The sequence below is a fragment of the Hippoglossus hippoglossus genome, chromosome 5, assembly GCF_009819705.1.
Source record: "Hippoglossus hippoglossus isolate fHipHip1 chromosome 5, fHipHip1.pri, whole genome shotgun sequence".
In the NCBI taxonomy this organism is placed as follows: domain Eukaryota; kingdom Metazoa; phylum Chordata; class Actinopteri; order Pleuronectiformes; family Pleuronectidae; genus Hippoglossus; species Hippoglossus hippoglossus.
This window is the reverse complement of record NC_047155.1, coordinates 6,704,545-6,725,282: the sequence shown is the minus strand read 5'-3', so window position 1 is coordinate 6,725,282 and position 20,738 is coordinate 6,704,545. Positions and strand designations below refer to the sequence as shown.

Sequence of the window (20,738 nt, the reverse complement as noted above, 5' to 3'; positions counted from 1 at the left end):
CTGTCATACGTCATGTGTGTGTAGCGTGCTGTCCTACGTGTCTATGTCCCTGAGCATGTATAGTTTTTTTCCGTGTTTGTGTCAGTGGCTTTCAACACCGTGCACGTATGCTTTTGTGCTCCGTGCAGAGCAAAGTGTGGGCGGATGTGGTTGAGGCAGATATCCGCACAACTTATTTCATTTTCTGCCTCTCATGTGTGCATGTGCAGCATTTGGTCAGAGGAGATATAGGTTTTGATTTTATTTTGGTAAAGCCCCTGTTAATGATGCCCACATGTAGGGGATTAAATCAATAGCACGGGGATTCAATAAATATTCACATGTGTGAATGCTGATAAGTCGACGCAAGCTACTTTCTTATTTGCTGTCATGTGAAAAATACAACAGGAATAACTCACACACCTCAATTTAGCACAAATCCCTCTCTGCTTGTTCCTCCACCTTCCCCACCTTCCTTCCTTCCTTCCTAGGTTGTGTCTTCAATAAATTAAAAATAATGTTTGTGCAAACACACACACACAAACACACATACATATATTTATTTGTAGCTACAATTTGAAACCGTGTTGGAGCTGCAATTAAGACGGTATATGAAATAAATTGAGTTAACGCCCTCATGTGCATCTACACCAGTGATTGCAAATTTGTATTACATTTTTAATAAGTCAACGCCACTAGTAGCAGTAAATGATGCACAACTGATTAAAAATGAACCAGGTTTCACTGTCAAACTCTTTCGCTTTCTTAAAAAGACAACAGAGGTTTTTGACGTCCAGACCTACAAGTACTGAAGAGTCATTACTACATGATTGCATGAGTACTCAGAAGTCGTGGGTAGGAACACGCCCTTCTTCCAAACTCGACCTTCATTTCGATCTCGGCTACACACTAAAGTTTCATTACCGCGTCTCGCACGGTCGTGACGCTGTCAAGGTGACAAAATGTGTTCACAGACACACAAACACCTGCCAAACGTAATCAAACCCACCTCTGTGAAGTTCCCTGAAACCGTCGGTGTCTCCACGACCACACTCTGCCACGCACGTGTGACACGCACGCACATAAACTCACAAGGTGAGGACAATACGGGCATCGCTGTTGTGGCTGATAATGAATCACCGCAGGACATGAGAGGATTCTGACTTCACCTCGGTGCCCGCTCATGCTAATTCTGGGGCACGTCGGCCGTGTAGCAGCCACAGCGCTCTCTTCATGTTCTGTCGATTCTCCAGAACCTGCACCACGCTGATCTCATCACACTAAGCACAGCGATCTATTTCTGAGCAAAGCCATTTTTGGGGGGGGATCAAACACCTTCGTGCCAGCCGGCGGAGTGTGACTGCAGAACCGGAGCAGTCCCCAGATGAAGCCCCGGCAACTCTGAAGTCTGGGCTCGTGTTTTAGGAGAACTTTCATCTACATGTGAGGTGAAATCAGCATCTACTCCCATCAAATCTGCATCTTTTTTGCATTTATCCTCTCGCTGGCCCAGTCGGGAGCGAGCAGCTGAAGTGCATCTGCAGAGCTTCTTCTTTCCTGTAAGCACCTCACCTGAACTCCACTCAACAAACCTGTCACATTAAGGGTGTTTATGGACAGGATCGAGCCGAGTTCAGACAGTGGAATGTATAATTCAGACTTGGCCCATTATGCAGGAAAACATTTAGGGGTATACAATGTTTTATGGCATCCTGACATCTGTGAGTGCACTGGAGCCCTTTGCCACAAACCTTTGGGGAGTTATTCTCACTAGAATGGATCCTATTGTGCCCATAACTGTAATAACTAGAACTAATGAAGAATGTTAGAGTAAAAAGAAGAATCCAAACCATATGGAATTGTCCAAAAAAAAGCTAATCTGCAAGCCTAGTTTGATTTATTAATGGAAAAAGAATTGAGTCTGAAAGTCCACACGATGACTATTCACACATGATGTTTCAATTATGAAAACAGCGCCTCACCTCTGAAATCTCTCACATCCCCGTGTGGTCGGAACGTACGTTTCTGTTCACAACTGTAATTTGCACATATGTTTAGAGAGAGACAGATAGTGTTCTGTCAACATAACAAGGGAGCGTTGATGATTAACAGATCTGCCAAATTACAAAAGGTTCATACTGAACTTTACAGCAAAACATAATTCATTTTGTTTTCTCAACTGTATCAGCGAGCAGAGCATTAAACTGTCGTGGTGGCTGGTAACAGCACAGACAGCGAGCAGCCACACGCACGACTTAAAAGAGCGACTGATGAAGTGAACGGTGAGGAACAGGCTCACAGGCAGATGGGATGACAGGCAGGGAGGCAGGTACACACACAGGTACACACACACACACACACACACACACACACACACACACACACCGGCAGATATACAGGTAGGCACACACACACACACACACATATATATATATACACAAGATCTGGTGACTAAGGCAGGTTTAACTACTGACTGGGGTGATAAGAAACTGGAGAAGTTGCCCATTAGGATTATTCATTTGAATTAGCAGAAAATATCCATAAATCACTCTTATCTTAATCCTCAAAATATTTACCGTTAACTAACAATTACAAACTCCAGTGCCAATGAAGGATCCCGTATTTCCCTGTGTTTCCTGGCTCATCATCAATCAAAGCACAGGGCAGATTTGTGATGTGCTCCGAGGCCGATGGCGTCAAGGAGCAGGAACTTGGCCTGGGCCTCGAGGAGTTGTTTACTGACAAACAGCCTAAACTGCACATTCACTGTGTTCCCAGCTCAACTGCAAACTTCTCTCTCTGCGCTCCAGCCTCACACACCTGCTCTCTCGTTCTCCCACTTGCTGCGAACACAGCCCACACCGACTGAACTATCCCTGAAAAGAGGCTGCACTTCTTGTGTAACAATATGAAGTCTCAAACTACTTCTCAAACTTTCTGCAGATTCGTGCCCAGAGAAGATCACAGTGTAATTTGTTTAGTACATTTTAGTGCTTACGAAGAAAAACTGTTTGTAATGTTTGAATGCAAAAATGCAGTTTCCACACACACCTCTGCATGTGTATGACAATGTGTGTGATATAATAACTAGCGCATTGAAACCTAGTGAGTCAATCTACAAAGAAGGATGACGCATCCCGACAACTGCCCGACAGGCAGTATTTATGGCCTATACTACAGCCAGCCACCAGGGGGCAATGAGGATATTTTGGCTTCACTTTTAACAAACTATGAAATCGTCCATCTTATACAGTCCTTGCTAGTCATCCATCAAATATCTGACGATTATCCGCAATGTGCAAGAGACAACGTCAAAAACGAAATGCTGCTCTCTCCACTTCTCAACACAATGGTCTGCTACCACCACCAGAGGGCAGTAAATTGTAACATAGATGCAAAAAGTCCATTGCAGACCCTTGTGGGAGAGAAAATGCTGTTGTGAGATATAAGGACATATATCGCTATTTTTAGCTTAAATTGGTTAAGTACTGCTTGCCTTGCTTGTCCTGACTGCATCAGCCATATTCCAGTAAGTAGGAGCCATGCGTTCCCTTTATAGGCTGCGCTGACTGATCTCGACAGGAGAACAACTCATTTGCAGTTTTCACTTTAGTGTGTCGCAGATCGCGGGTGAAGCCTTGATTCCCGGCCAATTTTTAGGTGAATGCATAAGAGCCTTCACTTCATATACAAAGGAGACCAGGATTTGAGTCTATAGTCCACGTGATTGCCATCTGCTGAGGTTATCCTTGATCTCACCATTGTACGTGTTGTGCTTCGTGTAACAAGGTCTTGAGTCCTTAGTCGCATCGTCAGAGTTGAGGCCTTCTGCATTTCTTAAGCCTTTTATATATTCCTCCTCGCTCTTATTCAGGTTTTTTTCTTTGATTTGTCCTTCAAACTGCAGCGTTCAGTATTTTCCTGTTGACAATGGATCAAAGTTTCTGAAACCTGAAATGGGTCGCTCAGAGTGACAGAACCACGGAGAATTAGCATCCACCTCTGCACAGTGCGTTTTGGCGTCTTTCAGCCCTGCGACAAAAATCAGGCACACAACGAGTATTTAGCAACTACAGAGAAAAGGGGCTGATTGCTATGATGTGCAGCAGAACATCACTTTTTTGTAGACCTCACATTATTTAACTTCTCCCCCTGCTGTTGTGATTTAGAAGTGGGGTGTCTCACTGTATATAAAGACGGAGGATGTGTCTCCCCTTCCTCCCACTATCCAGAAATCAAGCTATACTATCCCGGATACAAACACGGCCATCTTGGGCATTTGGAGCCAGAGTCTGCTCAGAAGCGATCAGGGGGTGGAGCCACGGTAGTGAACTCCTGTCGATACACATGCTCGACCAATCAGGTGTCAATCAATCAATTGGACATACATCATTGTTATGAGTATAACTAAATGACTAATCCATCTCCCATCCACTAACATGGAGGAGGCAGGATTTACATCTTGATCAAGACACTTTGGCCTCACTTTTGGGAGCAGTCATGTCGTCCATCTTTATACACATTCTATGATCTCTTCTAACTAATAGAAATATCAGGTCCTTCAGCTGCTGAATGCTTCACTATGAGTCCGTCTGCTGTTTGGTGCTGAACACGTCTCATCAGGTAAAGCTGCAGACACAGGATAATTCTCTGTGTGGTTCATAACGATGAACGACCCCTTTCACGTTGTTTGCATATTGTCAGCTGAGCAGAGCTGTTCCAGGCGAATTGCGCACAAATTGAATATACAGAGAGCAATGCAGCGAGATCACAGCAGACTCTTGCCTCTGTCCAGCTACGCCCACATTCAGAGGTGGAAAGCACATCCAGGCAGGAGCATCGCTGCGCTGTTAAATTTGACTCAGGGAGAGGTGGTGGTTGGGAGGTCGGCGTTGAGGGAGCTTGAAGGAAGCTGAGGACTATGGGACATAGGAAAGAAACAGTGATTTCACCTTGTTTGTCGTACACTGACGAGCACACTCCTGACATTTGTTCTCTAATTAACTCTTAACTCAATCTCTTGCACAGGAACAAACAGCAGGCGGACATAATAGGTAATGAGTTGATTAATAGAGGCGCTAAAAAAGGTCCCTCAGGAGGTGGTAGAGACCAAAAACAGAGCTACAAGAGCATGAATAATGAACTTGTGTTCGCCAGGTGGGCGGAAACATGGCTCCAAATCAATGCTATTGATGCTTAGTATGTAAAATACAGAAAACCTCTTATCTTAGACAACTGTAACTGTTACATCTCATTGTTGGAAGCTGACTGAGAAAATGTTTACAGAATCTTTAAGGATCGATTTCATTAACAACGGGTGCTATTTACTTTAGAGCACGCGCGCACACACTCTCTGTCCACCTGCCTCCTTCACCTCCACTGCAGCTAATGTTTGTTTGGAGTTGTGGTTTCCCAGAATGCCTTTTTGACAAGAGGAAGTGTGTCTGTTACAGTCATTTCCAGCAATTACGGAGCTGCGGGCGCTTGAATACATCTCGCAAAACCAAATACTCGTACACGTCCCTTTTCACTCAGAGTGCAGTATTTTTCCTCCCACTGCATCTTGGTCTGTTGAGGCCACTTATGGTGAAGACAGTCAAAGTGAACGGGAAGGAGTGATACATCTTTTGTTCTATGATGTAGGCCCAGCGCTCCCTGGACAGTTGTTGAACAGTGTTACACTAAGAACTGCTCATCACTTATATATCGAAACGAGATACAGAAACAAGGGATTTTTCTATACACAACTATATAAAATGTATTTTCTTCCTTTAACTAGTTACATTTATATTGTTATATGATATATTTACCTATTTTAAATAAATACACGTATAATTGATTTTCCCTCTCACAAAAAATGTCATCATCAAGTATAAGTACATTGTGCAGAAGGTTCGGGAAATTTGAGGCACTCAGGGAGGTTAGGTCACATTCAAATGATGTAAATAATACTATATATATATATAGTATACTTTCAATAGTAAAAAATGCCTATAACTTGAAGCCTTGTTCAGGGTAATTTAAGATGGTTGCCTTTGGGCTCTTTCTTCCAGATGTTTTCAAGTGATCACATGATGAGTGTGGACAAGGTCACATGATTAGGGTGGAGTCTCATGACAGAGACTGAAGCTGCTCACATACACAATCTACGCAACACAACAATACAACAAACCAGCAAAATAATATATGTAGAATAACGTATATGTAAATAATTCAGTGATTATATTGTTGTGTAGAAGTGACTCCTGGGTCAAATTGGCACAGAACAATTTGTGTCAACATCAATACTGGCATTCAATCATAACTGAAGCAGGCCGCAGATAAGAGTATCACCATGACTGCTGGAGCTCAGTTAGTACAAAATCATGGAAATTATGACTTTTGCCAATATAAATAAAATCCGGAGACATGTTTATAAATCAGTTAATTAAAAGATTTTTTTATTTTCTTCTATAGAAGCTGCCCCACCTCTGAATAAGGCTGAAAAAAAACTGGCCCATGGCTGAGGCTAATCACTGGTCCCTGTTGTACAGTTAAATGTTTTGTTGCAGTAAGATGATGATTAAACAACCAAGTAATGAAAACAAAGGCGTTAATTGTGCTGCAAAATTTGTGATTGTCAACATGTCTCCTGATCAGTTACACAAATTAATTAGAAAAATACACAACACAGACAAAAAATGAAACATAACATTGGCAACAGCTTCTTTCATTAGTGCTTTCACGTGTGATATGTATATCAAAGTATGTTTCTCTTCTTTCAATATGACCAACATACTATTTATTACAATTAACCTCCACCAAGGCTCAACAGTCACTTTATGAAACCACTTTTAAATTCCCAGGATCTGTATTTTATTTGGATCCGCACCAAATTGCACAAATTGCATTTTTTCCAACTGAGAAATCAATTAAAAGGTGAAAAAAATATACACTGAACCTGCCCCCTGATCTGGATCCACTTAAAAATGTAAATCCCACCTCCTTGGGTCATGCCCCAACCCGTCACAAAATTTCATGGAAATTGGTTGTGTATAGATTTTGCCTAATCCTGCTAATTTACAAACAAATGCAGATGAAAACTTCACCTCATGGGCAGAGGTGAATGAGCACAGTTTGTAATAAAGGGCAAAATGCAGAGCATGAAGCACTAATGACGCAAACTCCGTGTGGCGCTCCAAGTCAGTCGAGGTGAACCTTCCGAGTTACGTGATGATATTGTTTCATGCAGGTCTGGAACAACAAGCGCGGGACTGTTTGAAGAGATGGTCTTGGGGCCTGTGGGGAACATTAAATGGACTGGAGTAAAGGTGAATGTAACTTGATGACAGATTCGCAGGCGAGAGGCAAGATGCTCTCAAACCCTGGCGTAAGATAATGTGTATAATCTACTGCAGGGATGTTAAGTGCACTCATTTCACACTCCATTTCACACAACGCTGCCCCAGGAAGAATCTGTGTGTATGATGAGTCAGGAAATGCACAGCATCCCTCTTCTGGATCTTTCTGTTGTTTTTCTCCATTGTTAATAATTTGAAATCCTGTTGTTTTTCCACATTACTTCACAGTTATAAATTTACAAGCTAATGTGCAAAATTTGAATAGTATAACCTCAGAGCACCGCACCATCTGTTTTAATGCAATATCCTGGTACAAGGACAAACATTTAATTTCCATCTATAATGGAAAATCTCTGTGAGCGTTGATGGTCTATTACAGACTGATTCGGAATATTATGAAATATTTATGAAACTCCTTATGATGCAAGTTACCCAACACGTGTCCATTAGCTTAAATATCGTCGATTGAAAAACCATTATAAGACTTAAACGCTCACCATAATAAGAGTAGCAGGCTCCTAATTATGGGATGTTTTCCAGAAAACCTCAGATTATTAATGTAAGAGAGTAATTACTGTTTCTGAAAGGGACAATTTGTCAATGTATGGATTTTTTTTCTATCTTTATTCAAGAATGTGGTCTTTCAGTTTGAGACCAGGAATTATTGATTTCATGTTCAGATTCTGTCATTCAAATAGCCCTAGCTTGTGCTTAAATATCGATCAAACTGTACACTTGCACTCAGATATTTTGTTGCTTGGGCAGATTTCCTCGAGCTAGTAACTATAAAAAAAGATAGACGCAACCCTGTTTGTTTTTGCTCATACTGTATTTTATGGGAATAGCACCAACAGCGCAAGTAACCACAACAAGTTAATTTAGAGACACGACACTCGAACTAGGTTGGTTGAGAAATTTTGACAAACTTCAACAAAAAATCCAAGAGCAGAAGAAAATATATATTCAAAAGCAGAGGAGAAATCCCAAAATGCACATAGGTGGTCTGAAAGCAAGGAGACGAGCTGAAGCTGGATCGCAGAACATCGGAGTGCAAGCAACTAAAATATCAGAGTGCAAGCGCACAGTTTGAAAACAAGCAGAGCAAATCGAAGCACAAGCAGGGGCTGTTTGAGTGTTAGTGCAGGGTTTTGAGTGAATGCATTACAAAATCTGAGCGTCAAATTTTGAAATAAAAGACTCATTAAAACCAGATAGGTGCTGATTGGTTTCTGTGTGTGAATACATATATATATATATACACACACATAAACCTTCCAATACTTAAATACATAAACACAACAATTTATTTAGCCATGTGTTTACTTTGGTATTTTCCCTTCTTTTCCCAAATTAAGTGACCTGTTTTTTATTTTATACTGAAGGAAAAAACCTGAGGATGCTGTGTTTGTAGTGTTGCCATGTTTCTCACGTCCGCTGCCTTTAATATGGAATTGTTTGGAAAACCTCCCCAGTGAGCAGATGGCGTCTGCCAGGAGGAGAATGTGGCTGAAACCTGGGCTCTGTACACCAGCACGAGGCTTTGTAAAAGGGGAACAACGGAGGTCTGTCGGGAATTTAACCACGGGTCTGTTCTGGGAAGCAGAGCACAACACGTGTGTTTCTTGCAGTCTTGTTCTTGGATCCATGCGGCAGCTACAGTAAAAGATGGTGTGGGGGGAGTCTCTCTGCAGAGTGGAGAACAGGATCAAGCCCCCCCACCCTGAAATGATTTCAATCGCTTTGATCATCCATCAAGTGAATGTGATGTGTTCATTAAATGACCCCGTTGCCAACAGCCTGAAACGTAAAGAAGCGTTTGTATCCTCTGGCCAAGCTACAACATTCTGCCGTGTCCTCCTGTATTATTAAGCAAGAGAATGAAGCAGTGCTACAGTATCTCCTCATAGCTGATTATACACTCTGGCCCATGACATATGAGAACTTAGCAGCGGGCGAACCCGGGGTCTAACGCTGAGTCTGCACTTGCTAAACTAACTTGCAGGACAAGATAAGCCAGGCAAAGCTCGGGAAAGTAAATCTAAGGCTTTCTGAATAAGCCCTGCACCTCTCGCCCAGCTACAATCTACACATATGGAGTATTCCTCCCAATCTCTCTCTGGGGGAGATTTCTTAAGCGCGCTTTGTAGCTAGATCCAGGTAAGGCTATCAGTCACTGCAGTTGTGAGGAACATGCCAACAAGAATAACCCGACGTAAGACATAAAATGTATCCCATGAGAGCTCGGAGGCTGGTGAAACTGAATTAAAAAACCTCCCTTCTGCTGAGTCAGACTCTTTAGATAATTACCCACTGATATGAGGAACATTTCCCCTCTTGGCTGTAAGTTCAGAGGGAATGCAGACAATGGCATATTTGGCTGTAATCACACAGAGCACCCCCTCCACACTTTGAATTGAAGCTATGAGAGCAAGATAGCACAAAGCTAATCTCTGGTCCCACAAAAAAGGCCTGAGGGAGAGTAGCCTGAAATGGAAGCGATATTAATAATTATAGTCTTTACGAGTCAGGTGTAGTTGTTTTGTCTTATAGGAATCTTGACGAGCATCTCCAGCATCGCTTTGTATGCCAACAGACAAACTGCGTACATGCAAGTTAAAGCCCAATGTACATCCCTGTCAACTAAAGGAATGGCCTTGGAGTAACAGCCGTGCATGCTTAAGTAACCTATTAAAGTTTGCTCTGGGGGGGGGGGGCTTAGCAGCAGCCTCACATCAGCACTTCCATACGCCGTCTCCAAATCACGCCTCCAGTGCCAGGAGGGTGCACATCTGCACAGCACAGTGACTGACAATCGATAGTTCTCACAACGTTTACCCCCCCCCCCCCCCCCCCAAATACCAACCAGCGACAGACACTCACAAAGCACCACCCAGCCAGGGAGCCAGCCCCCCCCCCTGTACGTGACTCAACTTGTTCCAGGGCTGAGGGTGGGGGTGGGGGGGGGACACGGAGAGAAGAAGGGAGGTGGGGATGAGATGAATGTGGGGGAGCTGCGACTGTTTGCATCCCGTTGTTGCACAAACTGGCTGGTATTGATGCACAGATCCCCCCTCGATCCCCCCTCGATCCCCCCCGATCCCCCCCTCCCCAATTCTATCCAATATGTGCTTTTAGAGATGCAACCACAATTGCATCTAAAACCTTGAAGCTGCAGCAGTTGGGATATTGACTCATGCTTTTTTTGGGGGGGTAATCTTATTTTCTGCGACTTGAGACGTGTGTGTGCGGCGCAGCAACGTCCAAGAAGCTCCACGGACAACGCGTAAAAACAATCAATGCATGCACAGTTCTGGGCGTTGCACTCCTGATAGGCAACGCACATACACACGCATCTACTTTTCAAAAGCTGCCACGAATCAATCATCATTTTCAGGCATTGAAACAGTTGTTTTTTTTGCATGCACCGTCCTTTTAGATTCGCATCGTTTCCTTGTTGACACTACTCCGTCTTGAGGATGAAGTAAATTGATGTCACGACGTTTTCTATTCGAAACACTTGATCGCGGTAGATGACCCATTTTTTGGCAGGTTGGGTGGCTGCACTTACCCCTTCATCCTGCCCGTGCACGAAACGAGGAATCCCTTTTTTTGCATTATAAGAAGTGACCCATATCCAAAAGGAAAAAATCGTATCTTGTCGGCTGCTTCGCTCGGGCTGAGGGGGGGATTTCCTCGGCAATTGAGGGGGAAAAAGAAATAATAAGAAAGCTGGTGGGTTTGTTCTTTCTCCTCTCTCCTCAGATCAACATGTGAACAATGTTTCTCAGTAGTAAATCCAGAGGGAATCCACGCGCAATTCCGAGGCTGCGTCGATGCGCCGGAACCATTGCGAGCGCTGTCCACGGAGAAAGTGGTGCTGAAAGTCTCAAGTCCCCCCCCACCCTCCCTCCCACCCACCCCCCAACTTCTTTAGTGTGTGAATGGGGAGAGAATAAATAAATGGCACGTCCAGGTTCCAGAGCACAGAGCCACTCATACGATACCGCCCCGCCGCGGAGAGGATCGGATTCTTACGGGATAATGAAGCGGAGAGACGCGTATCCCGCACCCGAGGCGAGAGCACTTCCCCCGGCTGATGGACTGGAGAGGGTACGCGCGCTGGAAGTGATTGATGTTGAATGCATCGCAGCACACCGCCTTTATCAGGGAGAGAATGCACCATCAATGGGTGTGTGTGTGTGTGTGTGTGTGGAAGGGGGGAGTGAATGCCAGATTACAGCATGTAATACCAGCAGCTCTACGGCAGTGGCTGCACACACACACACACACACACACACACACACACACACACACACACACACACACACACACACACACACACACACACACACACACACACGCAGCCTCTTTTGCATTTGTGAAAGTCTTCAGTCAATCACACACATTCAACTCTTAATAAACTCCAGCGCCATCAACACTTATGGAAGTTAACAGACTCACATTTGATCTATTCCACATCGTTTACACACGCAGCAATTTTCTCTTTTAGCCCCGATGTTTAAAACGGCGATGTCTTAATGTGATGATATTCTGTGACTATTAAATTATCTGCAGTGTGACGGCACGGCAGGCAATCGCTTCAATTTCCACGGTGACGACGACAGGAGGGTCCCGGTGTCATTATTTCAAATGTGATGCTTCTGGGTGGACGCGCACGTTACAGGTGCTGCAGTGTGTTGAGTCTCTGCGCGTGGACCGTGACGAATATATCAAGTCCAATCACATGAGTGCGAAAACTCAATCTAGATGCTCGGGTGTGTGTGTGTGTGTGTGTGTGTGGTATCACTGGTGTTGTGGGGACCTACCCCCAATCACATTATGGGGACTTGTCTGCCTTATGGGGACAAAAAGCAAAAATGCAAATCGTTCATTTTTAAGGTGTAAAAATGCTATGGCTAGGTTAAGATTTAAGTTCAGTGACTATGGTTAGGGTCTCCAGGAAATCAATGAAAGCCAATGCAATGTCCTGTGAAGTCATGGAGGCAACTGTGCGTGTGTGTGTGGTCCAGGTATTACTCATGTTGTTGGGACCTAGATCCTAGTTTATCAGTCCTATTATGGGGACTTATCTTCCTTATGGGGACAAAAAGCTAGATCCCATAATGTTAATCATTACATTTTTTAAATGCATGTTTAAAGGTTCAGGTTAGGCTAAGTCTCCAGAATATCAATTTAAGTCAATAAAATGTTCTCTGAAGTCATGGAGTGTGTGTGTGTGTGTGTGTGTGTGTGTGTGTGTGTGTGTGTGTGTGTGTGTGTGTGTGTGTGTGTGTGTGTGTGTGTGTGTGTGTGGTCCAGGTATTACTCATGTTGTCAAGACCTAAATCTTTTTACACTTAACGCAAATCGTTTAATTTTAAGTCCTAATAAAGATAGCTGCACAAATCTCTGTGTGTGTGTTTCCACTCTGACTGACAGCCACCACATTCTGCGGCAGAGTATCGTGTCCAAGGGCATTTCTATGTGTGTCCAACATTATCCAGCAAAAAAGCGAGAAATTAGTTTTAAACCAAGCATGGAATGTTATTATTTGAGACCTCAATGTGAACGATGGAGGCTTATTTCGGCCATTAACTTTCAGAAGTCTGGAAAGTGTGTCGCAGGAACACAAAGAACTTCCTCATATGTCATTTTAAGTGCAACCTGCAGAAGGTGGCGATTCATTTTCCATGATGTCCAATGGAAGCCTCATGGTGATAATTCTTCCTTTTGCTTCCCTGTCGGCGCAGCTGCTCTTTCTGCCTCCTTGATCTCGGGGTTGAGGAGGCCTTTACGGGTCTGAGTGGGTCACACCTGTGGAGTGTTGGACGGGCTCCACCACATCAAGAGAGGTGTGCGGAGAGGAAGGGGTTGGGAGGGTCCTTTGAGGGGAGTGTGTCAGATCTCTGTGGGGCCCCCGAAGCAGCTGAGCCCCTGAATTTCCATCCCTAACCTCTGCTGGAGCAAATTCCAGCTAAATGACTCCACTGAGTGACGGCCCTGTGAGCTGCCAGGGGACCATATAACTCAAGGAAGAAAAAAAAAAATCACAGTGCTAACTTGCGCACATTATTGAACAGTGTTTTACAACTTTTTTATTACCCCACATAGCATCAGTGCTCCATCTGTCAGCTCCTCAAACCGTCGCTCTATTTCTGTTTAGCGTAGTTGGCATAATAAGTAAATTATTTAGTTGTGGAGGATGGGAAACAAAAGTTATTTCCACCAGGAGACCCATTCCTGCTCTGCTTTCAGATGCAGTGCACCAGTACGCGGCCTTGAGTCTGCTGGAAGGATAACACAGGACGCTGCCGAGTCCTCCCCGGGCCCACTGTGCAAGGCAAACTCTGGAGATTACTTGTTTCAATTAGCCATGAGCCGGAGAGAATTTAAGCCATGTTAATTCCAGTCACTTGTGAAAATCCCAGTGAGGAAGAAGAACCACTGAGGCATAATCACCTGCCCCCAGACGTCTCTCATTTCATGGATACATTATAGGAATTACTCGACATGTAAATTCCGAGGTTAGGAGATTTTCTGTTTAGTGACGGGATAATCTTTTCAAACTACTTAGTTTAGAATGACCTCTGCTCACGACAACTGGTTTCTGTTTTACCTTCTCGGTTATTATGAGGATTGTTTTTGCCTCTTTATCCAAGACTTTGAAGAGAATTCAAAGCTGCTTCACTAAACGTTGAATTAATCTGCCGAAAGAGGAGCTGCTGTAAAAGTTTTCCCATAAAGAATAACGACGTTGATGAAAAGAAGAAAGAGGAGGAGGAGGAGGAGGAGTGGAAGTTCCTCTGCATCACATAAATAACAATCTAATATGATGTTTGTGTCTTGCATCTTTTTTCATCAACATCTGTGACATCTAAAATTGAACTCTGCGCACACGCAGACTGTATCTGTTGACATTTGATTATATCAAATTGAGTTTCGGACTCTCTAACACACTCACGAGTTGGAAGACAAGTCGTCTGTTTGAAGCTATATTCTACAGAGATGAAAGAGGCCGGCCAGGGCAGAGAGATCGGCCATATGTGTGAGTGATAAATATTTAACTGTGATTGGCTGACAGTTGTTACGTTTAACTTTTGAACCCTTGAAGCCTTTTTTTTATATAAAGAGGCTGTGTAAATTCTGTCTATGGTGCAGAGTGTGCACAAGGAAAAACAGTCAGTTATAATTCATCTGAAGAATACCTAAATGTTTTAAATCTAAATTATATCAGTCACCACTACTGCAGGATCAGTAGGGTAGTAATGTATTAATATACAAATCATTCATAAAATCCATGATGAACTGCTTACAGAGGTTTTCTGATGTTATTCCCTTCCTCGTGTGAAAATGGTTGCTTGTTCATTGTTTTTATCCAACACACTGACATTTTATTCAGGACATTTTTAGTTTTTACAAAACACAAACAGATAAATAACCTAGATGTATAAGCAATACATCTAGTTCCTAGGCATCTCCCTGCAAATATTCCTAAGGAAAGTTCAGCTCTAACTATTTTTGATGGACAATTACTGCTTGTTTAACTCTTTACTATGAAAACAAATTCTAAAAATCTGATATTTTCACTTCTCCAATGTTGAAATTTGCTACTTGTCTTGATCTTAAATGATAGTAACAACTATTTTTTGTTTTTTGAGCGCTGGTCAGACAAAGTAGGACATTACTGAAGTCAATTTGCAGTTCAGGATATAGCAGTATGCATATTTTGCTGCTTTACTCAAGCATAGGAATTAAATGTGCTGCTGAAATTATTTATGGCAGATATCACCCCCACAAGTCTTTGTAAATAACTGTGTACAGATGATAGTGTTATATTGCAGCTGGCAGTCAGATGTATGTTTCCACTCCGATGCCAACAATTACAAAAATGAACCATGATGTACAGTATGTAGATGTTTCATGTAGCTCTGATCTAAAAATATAATTTTTCTGTGGGTGTGTAGAGTGGAAGCAGACTCATTGCACTTTTCCCCACTGAAACCTCTGAGCCTTTTGAGTTTCTGCTCATTTCTGGAGCATGTATCTGCCATAATAGTTTGAAATTAACCTGAAATAAATGCAGAAAAATGTATTACTTTCCAAGGTGCAGTTATTTACTTTACACATGTGCATTTATGAGCCTGATGTAAGCTTCACCCAAGGAGCACGAGACTTAAGGTCTTCTCAAGCTTGTAACGTCTTTATCACCCTACTTCTATAATTATGACATATTTAGTTGGGATATTTCACTGATTTCATAATCTATAAACATTCTGTGCACATAGTTTCTGGGTTATTTTAGTTAAACGCCATTAGAAATGAGTTTGGACAAGTTGTAACTGGCATGAGAGCAGCCCCTGGTGGTTAGGTTTTGACATTTATTTATTTATTATTCTGTCGTGAAAACTGAAACTGAAACTAAAAACTGTAATCGTTTTTTTTAAGGCAAATTTGCTATAATCAAAGCTAATTAACAAATATCTAGCAGATAAAAGTGGTGAGTGACACATTTATTTATAAAATAATGATATGATGAGTTAAAGTACAATAAGAGCGATGTGTGTTTGATTTAAAGTAGATTTTCTGAATGGAGAATGGTTGATATGCTTGTTCAGTCTTTAAATCCTTTCTTTTCCAAAAACATCCAATATATTCTTATTGAGCATTATGTCTGAAACTAATGATTTGAGATTAAGCCTTTTAGCAGAAGGCACCATACAGAGAGAGGCCAAAGTCACTTTAAACCCAGAAAATCACAACAGAGTAAATTGCTTCTCGTGTGTGTGAAGCCGAGCACAATCTAGTCTGGCTTTGGGCAGAACAACACAATCTCCTGCTTATTTAGTCATTAACGTGCATATTTACTTGGAGAGAGAAAAGGTGCTCGAAAGGGTAACGTTGCCAATATCTTTGCAGTCTTCGATTAAACAAACCTCAGCCACCGCATAGCCTTTAGTTGTGTGTCATACGTCTGGACAGGGATTGAAGAGATAAAGCACTCAAGCTGGAATCCCCTGGTCTTTACTTGTGCCACAATCAAACTCTGGTTGTGTCTGCTCTGTCTATGTGCCGACATATGCTGCTGTAGGTGACTGCTAACAAGATAGTTCTCATATAGTTGAGTTTAACTAGCAAACAAATGGGTTTATCAGACTTCTACATTAAATTGTAAATATACTTTAAGGTCTGAAAGTTTTAGAGACGTCTAGCTAATTTCAAACTTGTAACTTGGCTTAAAACATCTAATCAGTGCTAATCAATACTTTTTTGGTGCTTACATTGGTTGCACGAACAACTAGCTTTGCTTTGCAAGATGAAATCACAATAGCTGTAATGTCATTTCCAAACTGTTCAGTGTAAGATGTGCCAACAGTACATTAAGGTCTTATCTCTAAGGCTTTAGTTTTAATAGAAATGGAGAAATGTGTGTTTAGAGTCACTTTATGTCACCTTTATATGTCAAACTAGCTAACATTACAATGTTTTTAGCAATGTTTTTTACTTGGAGGTATATATGATTTTTTTTTATCATGCACCACTGGATTAAAGGCCCAGACGTCTTCTTTATGTGGATATTAGTCGCATATTTACACTCGGTAACCAGCAGGTGTAACTGGAAAAACTAACCTTAGCTAAAAAAAAGAAAACCTGTTTCAATGTTTGAGCTGTGCAACTTGCTCATGCTCAACAAACCCTGCTTTTATCTGCAGTAAATAATATACAGAATATAAAGAGATAACAATAATACAACTTTAATGCAACATTACTCTTGTTTACACCCTTGAGGCCTGTGCCGTTTCTGTCTCAGGACTATAAAGCAGATGTTGTATCAGATAAAAAGCTTAAACATCAACAGTCTATGATCATTTCATTTATTTTATCAGTCACAGGGGACCGTTTTCTGCCACTTCCTTTACTTTAACTGAAAAAACCTCTGTTCTTTTACTTGAGTATGACTTTGAAGGAGCACTTACATGTAAATGTGTATTTTTATTGATACTTTAAATTAATGAATGCATCTGAGTTCTTCTTCCAACTCTGCCACTAACTGGCAACATATTTGGTTTCAAAAACGTTTCCCTGCATGTATAACATCCTTTACACATAGTTTCAGTACAAAGCTGAGTGCAGATAAGCCTTACCTGTATCCACACCCACAACATCTGCCTGAAACAAGTAAATACTGTTAGTACGTGAGACATATTGACCAACATCACTGGCTAATGTGAGGCAGTAATCAGGTTTCATATGGACATCAGTTAAAAACTTAAAAAGAACTTAATATGTTTCCCTTTATTAGTATTTTCCTGACAAACCTGTACAATGTATAACTGTATATCCTCAGGCCATCGAATCAGATAAGGGAAACCTCTCAGATTTTAATACACAAAAAGGACAATCTCAGTAAAACAACTCCTTCCCAGATGGAGAGACATGCATTAAGTGTTGTAGCGTACGAAGAATCAATCAATCAATCAATCAAATTTTATTTGTATAGCCCATATTCACAAATCACAATTTGTCTCATAGGGCTTTAACATGGTGTGACATCCTCTGCCCTTAACCCTCAACAAGAGTAAGGAAAAACTACTTAAAAACCCTTTTAACAGGGAAAAAAGAACGTAGAAACCTCAGAGAGAGCCACATGTGAGGGATCCCTCTCCCAGGACGGACAGAAGTGCAATGGATGTCAAGTGTAAAGGAGAACATCAAGATAAAGGTTTTAGCAGCATTGATTAGGGTAAACATTTTGAAGTATAACTGAAGGTCAGTGAATTGGTGGATTAATGTCATTAATGGTCGAGTGTCAGAGGAGAAATACTATGTATCGAGCAGTCCTGCTGCAATCATAGTCCATGGTCAGCAGCCAGCAAGATCATGATCCACCATCAAGATCGGATGCCACTATAGTCCACAGTTATTGTCCACTGCCGCCATTAGGATCCATCATCAGCTGCCACCTCGGTCGTGGTCCACTACCATTATCTGATGCCAACACGATAAAGGATCTGCCTTTGTTATCACGATCAGCCAGCACGATGCAGAATCCGCCATACTGGATCCACCATTACGACCTCTGATACGTGATCCACAGATCCTAATCCATGATGTGGCCACAGCCGCGGCCCTGGATCTGTGGACGATAAGGCAAAGGGACTCCGGGGAAGAAGTCAAGTCAGTAACATGTATTGATGGGATATGAATTACTTTGATGTGATAAAGATTGAGAAGAGGAAGGAGAAGCTGGAAAGAGAAGCTCCGTGTGTCATGTGTCCCCCGACCTTCTAAACCTATAGCAGCCTAACTAAGAGCAGGTCTAGGACAAGCCTGGACCAGCTCTAACTATAAGCTTTATCAAAAAGGAAGGTTTTAAGCCTACTCTTAAACGTACAGATGGTGTCTGCCTCCCGAACTGAAAGTGGGAGATGATTCCACAGGAGAGGAGCTTGATAGCTGAAAGCTCTGGCTCCTACTCTACTTTTAGAGACTTTAGGGACGACAAGTAAGCCTGAATTCTGGGAGCGCAGTGCTCTAGTGGGTTGATAAGGTACTAACAGCTCTTTAAGATATAATGGTGCCATATTGTTAAGGGCCTTGAAGGTGAGGAGGAGAATTTTAAATTCTATTCTAGATTTAACCGGAAGCCAGTGTAGCGAAGCTAATACTGGAGAAGAAGTAATTAGAAGATATCTAATTTAAACAGGGAGTTCCTAGTGACCAAATAATTATTTAGTAAATGTATTTTTTTGTAATTCACAACAATTGTAGAATGGAGTGGCACTCTTATTTTAAATATGACGTATGTGTTTATTGAAAGGAGTGAGCGCCCTCTTTTGGAAAAGACAGGGACTTTATTTCTGCTCCCGAGTGTGTGAATGGTTCACCAGAGACTTGCAAAGAGAAAAATGGTTGCCATAGCAACTGCAGAGAGTAAAAGTGCAACCTCTTGAGTATGACCCTATACACTGTACAGCTAGTTTGATTGTATGAAGCCTGTTCTCGTCCCCCTGAAATAAGACACAGGCATGAAGCTCGGGATGAAACAGATTATAGGATTTGTTCTTCTTACAGTTTTTACATAATATAACCACTATTGAATAATTAATGTGACAGTTATACCTTTGCAAGATATGGACGAGATGGGCGACTTAGCCTAAACTGCCTGGCCAACAAACATTTGAAAAAAGTACAATCATTAGAGCATCAACTTGTTTCACTATTGATTTGTTGATCGACAAATATTTTAATTGTAATTGATTGTTTGTTATTTTGAAAAAAAATTCTGTTTGGTGAGGTTTAGTTTTTTTACTATTCTGTAATATTTATATTTAATAACATTATATAGACCAAATAAACAATACTTTAATTAAACAATCAGCAAATTATGAGGTTAATAAATATTAAAAACAATACTTGCTAATAGCCCAAGAAATGTATTGCTTTCACAACCTTGCTTTTTGAAAGCAACATTAGGAGTTGGGGTTGGATGTGTAGTGGGAATATCACGTTTTTACCACATAGACTGTTTGGGCTTTTGTAATTTAGCATTTCCATATTATCTTTTTATTAATAACCCTCCGTCAATATCAATATGTGTTAGTGCTGAATGTGAATGCTTACAGTAAATTAAACAATTTATCTTCCTTAAGCTGAGAATATTTTGATTTGCCTTCCGGCTAAAGAATATTAAATTTTGTTTAATCATATTTAATTATATGTTACTGTTGTGTGTTTACTGTGTGCAGGCGGCCGGAGGCAATACATCCAATTAATCATATTTTTCTTTTCTTCATTTTGTGGGTTTTTTAATGAATAATCAATTGACTAAGCAACAAACATGAAGTGGTGGAGGCCAGTATCATGAGCAACTGGTGATTGTATCATTGTCCAACACAACAACTGTGCAATTAGTTCTTAAACTTTTCTTGGGACCTAATTTCATTTACCTTTTGCCACTATAATCCAAAAATGCAAAATCTAAACCACAACAGCCCTTTAGAGTAAGTTTTGTACACACAAGTTTGTGTATGTAAGAATATATCACTAAAGTTTGTTATGTGCAAAAAATATACATAACAAACTTTAGTAGGTAAGATTTATTGCAGAATTACTGTATTAGATTGTCATTATATTGCAGGTGCTTGTAATAAAGTGCATTTTTTCCTAAATGTTATAGATATAAAAATAATTAAATTAAATTAAATTAAATAATTAATAATAAAAGAGGACTCTACTTATTTATGTATATATAGAAATATATAGATGTATTTTGACATTTGTGGTATAAAACTGGTGTTTTTTGGGGCACAAAAAAGTTTTGGGATAGAAAAAGCTGAGATTTGTTTTAATAGACTCGTGACTCAGTTGAAGAGGGAGGTAAGGATTTCTGTTTCTATGGGAAGAAACTGGAGAGGGATC

The 20,738-nt window shown here is 41.3% G+C and overlaps 1 protein-coding gene across 1 annotated transcript in view; it reads right to left on the bottom strand.

The window, feature by feature from the left end:
• The window catches only part of LOC117761660 (metabotropic glutamate receptor 4-like), a 157,363-nt gene extending 145,779 nt beyond the window's left edge, over positions 1 to 11,584 (bottom strand). The window contains exon 1 of the mRNA XM_034585752.1: positions 10,888 to 11,584. The gene's annotated coding sequence lies outside the window, so the exon portion shown is untranslated. The remainder of the gene's footprint in view (positions 1 to 10,887) is intronic.
• Positions 11,585 to 20,738: the final 9,154 nt, after the last annotated feature.